Source organism: Microtus oregoni, unplaced genomic scaffold (assembly GCF_018167655.1).
Source record: "Microtus oregoni isolate MIOR12 unplaced genomic scaffold, Mior012 000023F_ref0000262, whole genome shotgun sequence".
NCBI lineage: Eukaryota > Metazoa > Chordata > Mammalia > Rodentia > Cricetidae > Microtus > Microtus oregoni.
The window spans coordinates 8,689,027-8,703,214 of NW_024543082.1; the positions used below are offsets into that span (position 1 = coordinate 8,689,027).

At 40.3% G+C, this 14,188-nt stretch overlaps 1 pseudogene; it reads left to right on the top strand.

Annotated features, from left to right (window-relative positions):
* Nucleotides 1-717: 717 nt before the first annotated feature.
* LOC121461660 lies at nucleotides 718-1,610 on the top strand (annotated as a pseudogene).
* Nucleotides 1,611-14,188: the final 12,578 nt, after the last annotated feature.

Consider the following 14,188-nt stretch of genomic DNA (forward strand, 5'->3'; position numbering starts at 1 on the left):
TTTCTTTTCTCTCCCAAGCCTATATGTATATTTAAACACTCTGTAGGCCATTCCAAGTTTTTTTTATCTGAATATATTTTTACTATATATCTCTCTTTTTCTGACTACATGAGTCTTTGATTTGCTAAGCTATATGGCTAGGATTAAAGCCGTGACTTTGATGGCTGGATTCACCCCATTCCTTAGCTGTATGACAGTCTATCCTCATGTTGGAGGTACTACTGGTGGGGGCCATGTTTATTGCCACAACTCTATGGAGTTTCAAGGTCCCTGCTACCACCAAGAAGCATATTATTAGCTATTCATAAACACAATTTAAGTATTTGGTATTGGGGCTTCTTAAAAGAGCTTCAAGGCTTTTGCAGCTAAAGCTGAGTCAGGAGGCCTCTCTTAAATAAGATGCCCATGCCTCCAGCAAACAGAGCCCACCTGAGAAAATGCTGCTACCAAGAAGCCAGGCTTAACTCTGTTCTTTGGTGTCTAGAATCACTTCTGTGAATGTAGTTGTCCACGTTGGCGTCAGGAGGATGGCATCATAAAAATTCAAGAGGAAACATGTAGTCATGGTGATGTGCTTATTATACCAATAAGGGCCATCACTTTAAATGCATAAACATCATAAAAATATTCTAGAGGAGATTTCTAAAAGCTGCCTGAGGCCAGAGGTCCTTTGGAAGGTGGAAGAATTTTCTTTCGGCGGTTTCATCTAATTCGAAGATGGAGGATGCTGGAAACAAGGAGTTGAGCAGCACAGGAGAGCCAAGAGAAGTGGATTGCCTGATGTCTAGTCAACTGAGCACATCCTTTGCAAAGCCCCCTGCAAAGAAAAAAAGAGCAAACAAGACAGCAAAAGAGGACGATTGTAAATCAAACAAGAAAGCAGGAGATGCTGAGACTACAAAACCCACTCCTAGGAAAATACCAATTCCTTCTCTACCGGATTATCTGCCCCCAGTGAACCTGATTCACTGAGACATTTTGCGGGAATGGTGCAAGAAGCAGAAGCTGAGCAGCAAAGGCCAGAAATTAGAGACTTACAAACGACTCCTTGCAAGTTCTTACCCCAAACAAATGACTAAATTAGAGAACATTCCTGACACACCGAGAGAGGCCAGGGTGAAGATGCTTCGGAAAAAATTTAAGACGGAGACGGAGGAGGGACAAGAATCTTGTCCTCTGGTGATAGTGCCTCTTGAAGTGGTCCCTGTACCAGAGGAGCAGATGCCCGCCCTTACTGAACCTCCTGTCCTCTATGAAGAGGTCAGCACAACGGTTGTGACCACAACCGCCTCTGAGGCAGTGTTGGCCTCTTGGTCGAGGATTGCAGCCAATGCTAAGAAGAACGAGGCTCTGCAGTCCATTACAACACCCAGACAAACGGGGATCTGTGGTGTGTGGTCCATGGGAGAAGCCTTCCAGCAGACTCAAGAGGTTGGATTCGGCTTCAGTTCCACGCTGGACAAGCCTGGGTACCTGAGAAGAAGGGGAAAGTGATTGCCCTCTTCCTGCTGCCAGCCTGTACCTTTCCTCCCCCACACCTGGAGGATAACATGCTGTGCCCCATGTGTGTTCACAAGAACAGGATCCTCAATAAGAGCCTCCAAGGATAAAGGGAATCTCAGGTGTGAGTAGCTGCTGTCATTACCTACTCCTTGGAGTGAGATACGGAACTGCAGCCAAGACTGAGACTGATGGGAATTCACACCTGTGCCCTTGAAGGTGCCCGGATCAGCCAGAAGCCATAAGGCCTTGTTTGTTATTTGTTGCTGTAGTACTATACTAGCAGCTTGGAAAAAGAGCCAGTGAAGCCACCAAAACGCAGCAGGTCCACCTTTTCCTTGTGAGGACTGCATACTCTTAAGTGACTATGCCTTTTACTATTGTGTGAAAATAAGGTTTTGCTGGGGTGGGAACTGGCATCTCCAGATGTAGTACTTGCTTGTACTGCCACCGCCACAATGGGGTCATAGGCAGTTCTGTGGTCCCCTGTAAAGATTTAGCTTATGACTCTAGCCTCTGCATGTCCCCTTTCCTGGGTTGTAGTATGTTTGTTAGTGTGTAGTGCCTGGGTTTGTTTTCTATTGTTGCAATATTAAACCAAATCTGGTTTTTGGCAAAAAAAAATATTCTAAATTGCACCCTTGAAATATGTGCATTATTGAATGGGAATTATAGCTAAAACAACAACAAAGAATATATGCTTGAAAGGGTGGTTACAAATCTTAAGTAAGCTACTGTGCATATGACATATACGATAATTCTTGCATTTAGTAAGTACTCAAATTCTACCTGGCATTTGATAGTTCTGAGGAGAAGTTTTTGAATTTTCTTAACGTACATAAGAGAAGAAAACTGAGGGCTAGATGTTGAACATAGCATTTTATATAAATACACTATGAAAATATATGATGTAATAAAGGCGTGACTTGACAGTGTTCTTTGTATTTTAGAGTAGAAACTGTGACCCTTTTTCTCAGTCTCAATCTATAGTTTGTTTACTGATTGCTAAGACATGCTAACAAACCCTTAGTAACAACAGTTGCTTAACAAATATCTATCAGATTGAACTGAATTATTCACCATCTTTGTCTCTTGGATACAGGAACGTGAACTTTATGATGATGTCTACATATAATTAGCTAATGTCAAATCAGCTTTGGAGATTCCTTGCCTTGAGATACAGTCTTCTCTGGTGTGAAACACTTAGGTAATGATAGACAGGAAGCAGTGACTTCTGGACAGCATATCTGGGGAACTCCAGAGACTGAAGTGGGAAGTGTCTAAGAGGTGACACTGCTGGGTTGGGCGGGGCAGGTCATTTTTAGTTCCCGTGGTTTCTACAAATCTCTTCCTAAGTATAGGAGACTCTTCACCAAACAATAGATCTGTATTTTCTCTGTACATCTTGTTCTCCTTTTTTCCTTCTTTCCTTCCTTTTTTTTTTGAGACATGTTTTTTTTTTTTTTTTTTTTTTTTTTTTTTTTTTGTAGCTATGACTTTCCTGAAACTCACTCTGTAGACTAGGCTGGCCTTGAACTCACTGGGATTAACAATGTGCTCCAATATCACCCAGCTGTACATCTTGTTCTTGTGTGGGGGAGTTAGATTTCACTGTGTGGGAAGAACATTCTTTATTCCACAGTACACATGCTCAGAAGTTAGTCTGACTCTGAGCTAATAACTGAATAACTCTGCTTGGTGCATCATAGGTCATGATGAGTTTCGTCAGCTGTCATTGGTTTCATACTGGGCTAGGGTTACAAAACATTATAATTTTGGGGAATATTCCAAAGTATGTGTAGACTTGGTCAAGTTTGTCATCTAACTGCGGGAAGGAAAGTGTTTTTTTTTTTTTTTTTTTTTTTTTTACTGATCTTCAGAGCTGACTGAAAACATTGTTATCCTGACAATAGATGCCTGGGACATAGAAGTTAATATCAAAATAATTTCTGATTTAAAAAGATTATAAAGATTACACAGTTATAGATATGTGCCAATAATTCTTAATAATCAAAGAAAAGCATATCAAATTCAGAGTGAAATACCATGGTATCACCAGAGATGCCGATCTGGCCGCATCATGCATTGGTAAGGACATTGAGCAACAGGATTCTATGCAATATGGATGGGAGGATAAACTGATGCAACCATTTGGGAACTGACTTGGCATTATTTCCTACTAAAGTGAATCCGTGTGTACCCTAAAACACAGCCTCTTAAACTGTGGGTCGTGACCCCAAAAGAGATTGAGTAGTTGAGTGAGAGGGGTCACAAAAACAGTAAAATATTTGTGAATTCATAACGATGGAAAATTAATTCACAATAAAGCAACTAATGAATCCAAAATGTTTCTTATAGTGCCTGTCCACATATTGTTGTACAATTTCTTTACATCTATGATTTTAAAGACACTTGGCCCTGTGCATGCTACCATACCACACAATGCTGTGGTATGTTTAAGTGTCAGCTTAACACAATTGCTGCGACCCTTTAACACAGTTCCTCGTGTTATGGTGACCCCAGCCACAAAATTATTTTCGTTGCTACTTTATAACTGTAATTTTGCTATTGTTGTGAATCATAATGTAAATATCTATGTTTTCTAATGGTCTTAAGTGGCTCTTATGAATGGGTCATTTGATCGCCGAAGGAGTCATGACCTACAGGCTGAGAACCACTGATCTAGCTGGGTGGTGGTGGCACAGCCCTTTAATCCTAGCACTTAGGAGGCAGAGACAGGAGGATCTCTGTGAGTTCGAGGCCAGCCTCCCGGTCTACAGAGTGGGTTCCAGGATAGGCTCCAGAGCTACAGAGAACCCTGTCTTGAAAATTCCCTCACAAAGAGAGAGAGAGAGAGAGAGAGAGAGAGAGAGAGAGAGAGAGAGAGCTGCTGATCTAGAATCACCAGGGAAGGGTCTCACTGAAGAACTGTTGGCCTGTGGGCATATCTGTGAGAGATCATCAAGACTGCCTTAATTGATGTGAGAAAATGCAGCCTGGAAGTGGACAGAAGTTGAGTTCCTTGAGTTGGGCGCTGAACAAAGAGTAGGGAAGTTAATTGAGCACCGAGAACACGCACCTTTATTCTCACCCTGCTCTTGACTGTTCAGGTTCCTGCCCTGATTTCCCCGAAATGATGGATTACACTTGGAATTATGAGCTGAAATGAGCCATTTTCCCACAGGCTTTTTTGATTAGAACATTTTATCATGAGGCCACAAGTGAAACTAGAACAGATGCCAGGAAATGCTCCCCAGAGCCCTTGACTTGAATTTGAAACTAATACGCATGATGAACTCCAATGTTTTTATTCTACATGCAAAGTTATTTGCTCATGTAAAATATTATCATTTAATTATAGAAAAGAAAGCCTTTTAATAGCTTGCTACTATCTTTTCTCAGCATGTAAAGATCAGGATAGAATATCTAGGCACTGAGTCAAATGGCAGATTTTTAAAATTGCTGCTTGAGATGCTGACTTCACTTTTGTAAAAATCATTAAATCAATTTCGGTTCAAGATAAGAACAGGATTTCCAATAATTTCTGAAATAGATTTCTACGTACTCCTGCCGATTTGTACTGCGCAATTATGTAAGACGACATTCTCAGAATTAATGATTATAAAGTCAAATTCTGATTAACTCTGAGAAGCATGAAGATGTTCCATCTTCTGCAGTCACATGTTTTCAGCCAAAATTAAATTCTTTGTTTAACAACAAACAGCACATCTATTTTACTTGTAAGAAATAATAGAATCACATGTAAACAAAATTGTTTTAAAATAAATTTCTTTATGATTTATGATTAGTAAATGTTTGACACACACACATTATACAACTAAATGCCTGGGGTATCATAAAATTTCTTGGGTGAAAAAGGATCATGAGTGGAAAAAGTTTTATAAGTCCTGTCTATGACAAAGCTTACTTTTTGTTCTATAGTGCAAGGAAAGACTTCTTGCATATGTATTCTAACTCTAATATATTTTAGTGTATGCTAATATAGCAAGCAGTTATTCCTACAGAGCGACTCAATGATTTATCTCAAGTAAAATGAAGAAATATGTACTCACATAACAGAAACTGCAGAGCAGTGACTATAGATGCTTTATAGCTGCATGTATGCACCTGTGAATCTCCAATATAAAGTTGAAGGAGAGAAAGACACAGGAGACCACGCGAGCAGACAAAGAATTTCTTCTTGGAAATGCTAATTGGGAGGTGTTTATTGACAAATCCCTGTGGGAATATCCAGATCATGGGTGCAAACACAGGCTTGACGCTAGGTATTTTGGTAAAAGAGGGTGTTTGATGAAGCCATGGCTAAGAATGACGACAGCAAAAAGAGATAAGAGGGTGACAGTGGCTGCTATAATGAACTCCTGGGTATGGCAAGTGGTATGATGGACAGGAAAGGAGGTGTGAGGGGGAGAAGAAGCGGCTGACACCATTAGGGAGAAGGCAAGTATCGGAACCAGATACATAATTATCTGGTTTGACGGCAAGATGAAAATGTGGAGCCTTTTGTTAAACTTTTAGTGGATGCATAGGCTATACACCTCTGGAGCTGGTCCTGGGAAGAATTTTGGGAACTAAAAATCCACAGACTCAAGGCAGGGAGACTTCAGAAACAGAAACAAGGAGAAAATCTTTAAACCATTTTCACCCTTGTGATTATGAAAGTCATTTAAGAGTGGGTAACCACGAAAACATAATTTTTAAAGATTTATTTTGTATATAAATGAGAGCTCTATCTGCATGTTTGCTTTTATGTCAGAAGAAGGCATCATGTTGCACTATAGATGGTTGTGAGCCATCATGTGGTTGCTGGAGATTGAACTCAGGACTTCTTGAAGAGCAGACAGTACTATTTTATTTTTAATTTATTTATTTTGCATCCCGACTACAGTTTTGCCTGCTTCCTGTCCTCCCATCCCCTCCCCCACCTCCCCCCATCCTCTGTTTTTATTCAGAAAGGGGCAGGCCTCCAATGGGTATCAGCAGAGCCTGGCATATCAAGTTGCCATAAGACTAGGCACCTTGCCTTGTATTTAGGCTGGGCAAGGCAATCCAGTAGGAGCAAAAGGTTCTCAAGAGCCAGCCAAAGCATGAGAGACAGCCTTTGCTCCCATTGTTAAGAGTCCCACAAATAGACCAAGCTACACAACTGTCACATCTATGTAGAGGGCTTAAATGCGTGTTCCCTGGTTGTTGGATCAGACTCTGTGGGTTCCTATGAGTCAGGTTATTTGTTTCTGTGAGTTTCCTTGTTATGTCCTTGGCCCTTCTGGCTTCTACAATCCTCCCTCCCTCTCTTTATCAGGATTCCCTGAGCTTGGCCTAATGTTTCCCTTGGGTCTCTGTATCTGTTTCTATTAGTTACTGGATGAAGGCTCTCTGACAATTGGGATAGTCAACTGATCTGATCACTCGGGATGGTCAGTTCAGGCTATGTATCCACTATTGCTAGATGTCTTAGCTGGAGTCATGCTTGTGGACTCATGGGAGTTTTCCTTTTATCTGGTTTCTCCCTGAGCCCCCAAATTTCCCCTATCCAGTCATCTCTTTCAGTACTCTCTCCCTTCACTCAAGTTCCCATGCCCAGCCACCCCCAGTCCACCTTAAAAATCTACTCTATGTCCCCTTCCTAGGGAGATCCACACACCCCTACTTGGGTCCTCTTTTTATCTAGCTTCTCTGAGACTGTGAATTGTAGCATATTTCTTTTATTTTACAGCTAATATCCACTTATGAGTGAGTACATCTCATATTTGTCTTTCTTGGTCTAGGTTACCTCACTCAGGATTTTTTTTTTCTAGTTTCATTCATTTGCCTTCAAATTTCCTGATGTCATAGTTTTTAATAGGTGAGTAATACTCCATTGTGTAAGCATACCATATTTTCTTATCCATTCCTCAGTTGAGGGGCATCTAGGTTGTTTCCAGGTTCTGGCTATTACAAATAAAGCTGCTATGAATATAGTTGAGCAAGTATCCTTGTGGTATGAATGGTCGGTCGTCTTTTGGGTATATGTCTGAGAGTAGTATAGCTGGGTCTTGTGGTAGATTCATTCCCAATTTTTGGAGAAACTGCCATAGTGATTTCCAAAGTGCAGTCAGTATTCCTAACTGCTGAGCCATCTCTTCAGTCCCACAAAAAACATATTTTTAATTCCCTTAACTAATAACCATTAACTTAATGACTGTTAACATTTGGTGATGTTTTCCCCTCTACTCATGTATGTATATCAACACTTTAGAATACACTGGGATCAAAGTCGTTTATAATTCTGTTGCTTTAAGATTTAATGTTATATATACTATTGGAATTTCCCACATATTTCTCAATGCCGTCTTAGAATACAATTACTAATGAAAGAATTTGTGACTAATTTGTCATTGATAATCTTGGAGGAACTGACATGTGTTGTCTGAGGTTTTCTGCTCAGTTCCTGCAGTCGTTAGGTCCCAAAGAAATCACACAGAGGTCTATGTTAATCATAAACTGATTGGCCCATTAGCTCAGGCTTCTTATTAACTCTTATAACTTATATTAGCCCATTATTCTTATCTGTGTTAGCCACTTGGTTCGGTACCTTATTCAGTGGGGCAGTCACATCTTGCTTCTTCTGTGGCTGGGACAGGACTGCTGACTATGACTTCCTTCTTCCCAGAATTCTCCTGTTCTTGTCACCCTGCCTCTACTTCCTGTCTGGCCACTGGTGAATCAGTGTTTACTTAAAATATATTTGACAGAATACAGACCATTGTCCCACAAGCATGTGGGATGCCAGATAGATAAGTGAGAAAAAAATGACAGTTAAAGTGATATATCAAATATAGATGCTTTTAAGAAGTTCAATGAATGCAAAAGATATGGAAAAAGTGCTGAGCAGAGAAGCAATGGTTGAAGGAAATGTATGGGAGTGTAGGAGACTTGGATGTGATTGTAGGGTAGGAAACAATCTCAGAGAGGAATAGATGAGTGTGATGATTAATGGAACACATTATAAGAGGAGTTGTGAAGGGGAACAGACATATATAGACTGCAGAGCAGACATAGTCTCCACTGAAACAAGAGTATATTAGCAGATGGAATATATATGGTGCAATGTCAAAGTACAGAGAAGAAAAGGTTATCAAATTCACATAATGTAGGAAAATAGAAATGAAAGAAAATGAAGAAAGGGTACAAGGTTTCAGTTAGGGTTTCTATTTGTGTGAAGAGACACTAAAGGCAAAGCAGCTCTTATAAAGGAAAACATTGAATTGGGGTGGCAGCTTATAGTTTCAGAAGTTCAATCCACTGTCACTATGGTGGGGAGCATGGCAGCATGCACACAGATGGGGTGCTGGAGGAGTAGCTGAGAGTACTACATCTTACAGGCAAAAAGAAGTCAAATGGGCTTTTTTTTTTTTTTTTGAAACACTGGGCAGTATCCTGAGCATAGGAAACCTCAAAGCCCATCCCCACAATGACACACTTCCTCCAACAAGGCTATACTACTCCAACAAAGCCACAACTTCTAACAGTGCCACTCCCTAAGAGATTATGGGAGCAAATTAACACTCCACTTTCTGGCCCCCATAAGCTTGTAACAATATCATAATGCAAAATGCATTTAATCCAACCTCAACAGTTTCCATAGTCTTTCACAATCTCAACAATATTTTATAGTTCAAAGTTCAAAGTCTCATCTGATATTCATAAAGTCTCTTAACTATAATCACCTGTAACAATCAAAATAAAAAAGAAGATCACATACTTCCAACATATAATGCCAAAACACATGGAATAGAGCATAGAGAGGAAATATTGGATCAAAGTAAGACCAAAAACCACCCGGTCAAACTCCAAACTCTACATCTTCATGTCTGATGTCAAACCATTCTTCAGATATCCGACTCTGTTCAGCTCTGTTGGTTTTACTCCCTGTTAGCAGATCTTCTTGGCAGGTAGCCCATGACTCTGGTATCCCTAACATTTTGTGTTCTCCAAGGCAAGCCAGGCTTCAACTTCACGGTTTTGTGCAATGACTTCTCTACTAGGCCTTCATTCATGGATACCCCTGTCACATGCCTGGCCTCAGGGACTTTCTTTAGGCATGGAGGCAAATTCCATAACCCATTTCTTCTATTCTTATTTCTAAAGCCAGAACCACATGGACAAAGCTGCGAAATTCTGCTGCTTATTGGGGCTGGAACATGGCCCCTCATTCAATTACATCTTCACAACCTTTCTGTCCTTCATTGTCTAAGCTTGGAGGTCCTGAAACTTGTTCTGTATACGAGGCTGGCCTCAAACTTAGAGATCTGCCTTCCCAGTGCTGGAATTATAGGTGTATTTTTACCATACCCAGTTCTAAGCTTTTCTTTAGTTCCTTTTCACAAATTGAAAACTCAGCTGGTGGGATCTTGCCCAGAGGTCACCACTCCCTTTATTCCATTTCTTAATCTGTTTATTGCTTTGGAAAACAAGACTTTGCTCCATTTCTGGTGCTTCTTTTCTCCTCCAAATGTGCTTTTTGTAATTTACCCTGCTAAGCTTGGTCCTTTTCATTATAATTTCTGTTTTTAGATTTCCTCTGTCAGTGGAATTAATTCACAATTCTTTAGCCTCAGGCAGACTCTTTGGGGAAGGGCAAAGGGCACCCACTTTCTTTACCAAAATATCATAAGACTATTCTCTAGGCAACATACTAACTAATATTCTTCTCTGAAACCTCTTGACTCCCCCCCCCCCAGTTCATCAAATCACACTCACTATCTTCCATGCTCTTCCTAGCATGGCCCATTAAGCAGTGTTTAAAACACTCCACTGCTTTCCTAACACAAACTCCCCAAATCCATATTACTCCCAACAAAACTTGGTCAGGCCTATCACAGCAATACTCCCAGTACTTGGTACAAAATTCTGCCTTAGGTTTTTGTTGCTATGAAGAGATACCATGACCATGGCAACTCTTATAAAGGAAAACTTTGAATTGAGGTGGCACCTTAAAATTTCAGAAGTTCAGTCCACTATCATCATGGCAAGGAGTATGATTGCATACAGGTAGATATGGTGTTGGTGGAATAGCTGAGAGTATTTTTTTTTAATTTAAACTGGTGCATTTACCATGAAAATAAGTATAAATGTTTCCAAAAAAAAAAAAAGTAGACTAAGATTAGAACTACCTTATGGGCCTGCTACATCACTCTTGGATCTCCTTGAAGGCTTCTAAGTCTGCATATTGCAGAGATGTGTGTTTTTGTACTACTTTTTTTTTTTAAAAAAAAGAAAACAAACTATCTTTTTTCATTATACATACCAATCCAAGTTCCCACTCCTTTTCCTTCTCCTATTCCCTTCACTTAACCCCCCCCCCCATTTATTCCTCAGAGAAGGTAAGGCAAATTGCTTTGGGGAAAGTCTAAAGCCCTACCCACTATATCTAGGCTGAGCAAAGTATCCATCCAAAGAGAACAGGTTCCCCAAAAACCAGTAAAAGCAGTGGGGATAAATCCTGGTGTCACTGCCAGTGGCCCCACAGTCTGGCCCAGCCATGCCACTGCCAAGCACATTCTGAGGGACTAGTTTGGTCCTATGCTGGTTCCTTCTCAGTCCGGCTGGTGTTGGTGAGCTCCCATTAGCTCAGGTAGACTGTTTCAGTGGGTGTACCCATCATGGTCTTAACCTCTTTGCTCATATTCTCATTCCTCCCACTCTTTAACTGGACTTTGGGAGGTCAGTCCAGTTGGGAGTCTTACATATTGCAAGCAACTGAGTTACTGGGCGGTATCCTGAGCTTAGAAAGCTTCAAAGCCCATCCCTACAGTGATACTTTCTTCAACAAGGTCACACACATTCCAACAAAATCACACCTTCTAATAGTGCCACTTCCTATGAGATTATGGCAGCCAATTACATTCAAACTACCACAGAAAAAATATTGGGGTTATTGATAATACCCCCATGCAAAAATCATAGGGGCTAATTTAGAGATGAGCTAGAAATTTGTCAATAGTAGTAAGAGCCTAGACTAGAAATAAGTGAAGTGAGCTCAAGAACACACAGACAGAGAAAATATTTGCCAGAACTGGGTCTTGCCAAGGCAAATATCCTGGAAGGAGTCCGGAAGGGATTTTGACTAATAACTGAAGCAGTAACTCTGCCATTAGCAGGGCCAGTACTGGATGGGGAGCAACACAGGCTGCTGAATGATTTTAGAAGGTTGAGTGTGGGCAAAATACCAACCATGTGGATACTGAAACTAATCAAACCTTTCTGCACAGTGGGTTGGAAGCAGACTTTAAGGCAAAGGCTAGAGGGGTATGGACTATGTCAAGGGCTATGACAAGGCCTAGACGTTGGTAGGGCAAGGCAGTAATGAAGATATCAGAAGCTAGAGAGGGGCACCTTAAAGCCCAGGCTCTGCTGAGAGTTGGTAGAGGAAGGAGTTGCTGGGAGGAGGTGAAATAATGCTGCCCTCTAAGTACAGAGTCAGTGTAGACAGCACACGAGGCTTTGGCTTGCTGTCTGTTCAAGGGTAGGCGGATTCGTCTAATAGACGGTCAGGGATGCAGATGTTCTTGTCCACAGTGGACTGCATACCAGAGGCTGCAGTGTTGAATGTGTGTCTACAAGCCTCACATCTCTTAGGAGTCCAAGGACCTATCTTTCTCTCTAATAAGTCTTTAGTACACCCCAACAATGTCACTATTAAATGTGTTCTTCACTTAATGTCTGCAAACCCTTAACGTCTCCCATGTTCTTTCTGCTTTCCTGAGCACTAGGTTAGGGACAAGAATGATTCTACAGAACTTCCCAGACAGGTTAAAAGAATCAGTCAATGTAAAGGAAAGGACAGCAGCCAGAAGCAGCCAGAGACAACAGCAGTAACAGTGTCAAGAAGAGATCCGGAACTCTCACACTCTGTCCTGCTTCTTCTTTTGGTGTTTCCATACGGTGTTAGCAAACCAAAAATAAATGTCTTCATAAGCATTTTCTAGGGTGTGTGGGTCTGCTGTGTTTGATGTCCGTGGGAATTAACCTTCCAGTATAGCAATCGAAAGCCAGATAAAACAAAGGATTTAAAAAAAGTTCTTTTAACAGTTAATTTTTACCTTGGTTTTATCTTTAGTACATATATTAGTCACCACTGTTTGAGTTGTAGGCTGTGTCTCTTTTTATATATTCATGCCCTTTTCTCTCTCAATCCAGGGTGCTTTTGAATCTGTGTATGTGAAGGATTCTCTAGCAATGCTATGCAGCCTAGACACAGGGCAGGGGCAGGGAGCGGAGGGGCAGGGAGTGAATTTAGATGTAGAAACTTATTGAGGCTGGGGGATTCCTATTTTAAAGAACTTTATTCAGATTATTTGCCTGAATTGTAAAATGTGAACATGTTAAGTTATAAATATCTTTATTAGGCTGTAAAGTCTGCCTAACATCACTAGGTACAGTACCGAAACATGGAGTCATTACAGAATATGTGGTGCATGAAGAACTGACAGTATATATTCCACAGGATTGTTCTGCACTGGTGCCGGGAAAGGACAGAGTGACTTGGTGACTTAGTCAGTAAAAGAGTACATCACAGAGAGTCTTCTTTTATACACCAAAAAAAGGATCAAACAGATCAATACACTTTGTGTGTGTGTGTGTGTGTGTGTGTGTCTATCCATTATCTATCTACCTATTGATTATCTATCATCTATCTATCTATCTATCTATCTATCTATCTATCTATCTATCTATTTATCTATCTACATGCCTACCTATGGGGGCAGGGTTTTGCCGTGTAGCCCAAGATGACCTTGGACTTAACAATTTTCTTACATCCAACTCTTGAGTTCTAAGATTATAGGCACTCAACTCCATGATCAGCTGTTTGTAGGCCCTGATATTTACAGTTACATATAAGGTGATGAAAAAAATCTGGTAATGACCAATGGTGCTAAATATATTGGTAATGACCAAAAGAAATATAAATTTATGGTAAAAAAATTATAAATAATTGGAGAGCTGGTACTGACTGACTAAATATAAAATTATAAATAATTAAAAAGCTGGTACTGACCGGCTAAACATAAAATTATAAATAATTTGGAGAGCTGGTATTGACTGGCTAAATATAAAATTATCAATATTTGGGAAAGCTGGTTTTGACCGGCTAAACCTAAAATTATAAAAATTGGGAGAGCTGGTTTTGACCGGCTAAATATAAAATTATGGTATTAAAAATTTAAAGATTGGTATTGACTGATAATGTAAAAAAATCATGATTGTAAATTGCTGCGATTGACAGTTGGCTAAAAGAGAGGTTGTGACAATAAATGTTGAGAGCTGATACGTATGATAAAAAAGTAAACTTTAAATGATGTTCTGTACCAGCGAAAGAAACATTTTCAACTCAGGTGATTCTACTCTCCTTTCAGATAGGAGAATATAGTCATTGGGAGTATAATTATTCATAAAACATTATGATACATCCTGACAAAAGATGGCTTATATACAGGGCCTAAAAAGTATATTTCTCTTCACTAATCTCTTCTCTTTACAGAGGTCGGCAGTCAATGGCGGGTTTGAAGCTTCTTCTTCCCAGATGCCTAAGACAGGGGCTTGCATAAATGATGCCTGTTCCAATGACGGGAAAATTTGGGTAAATGAAGAGGACTTTGCCCAAACCAGGCGCGACTCATCTGTC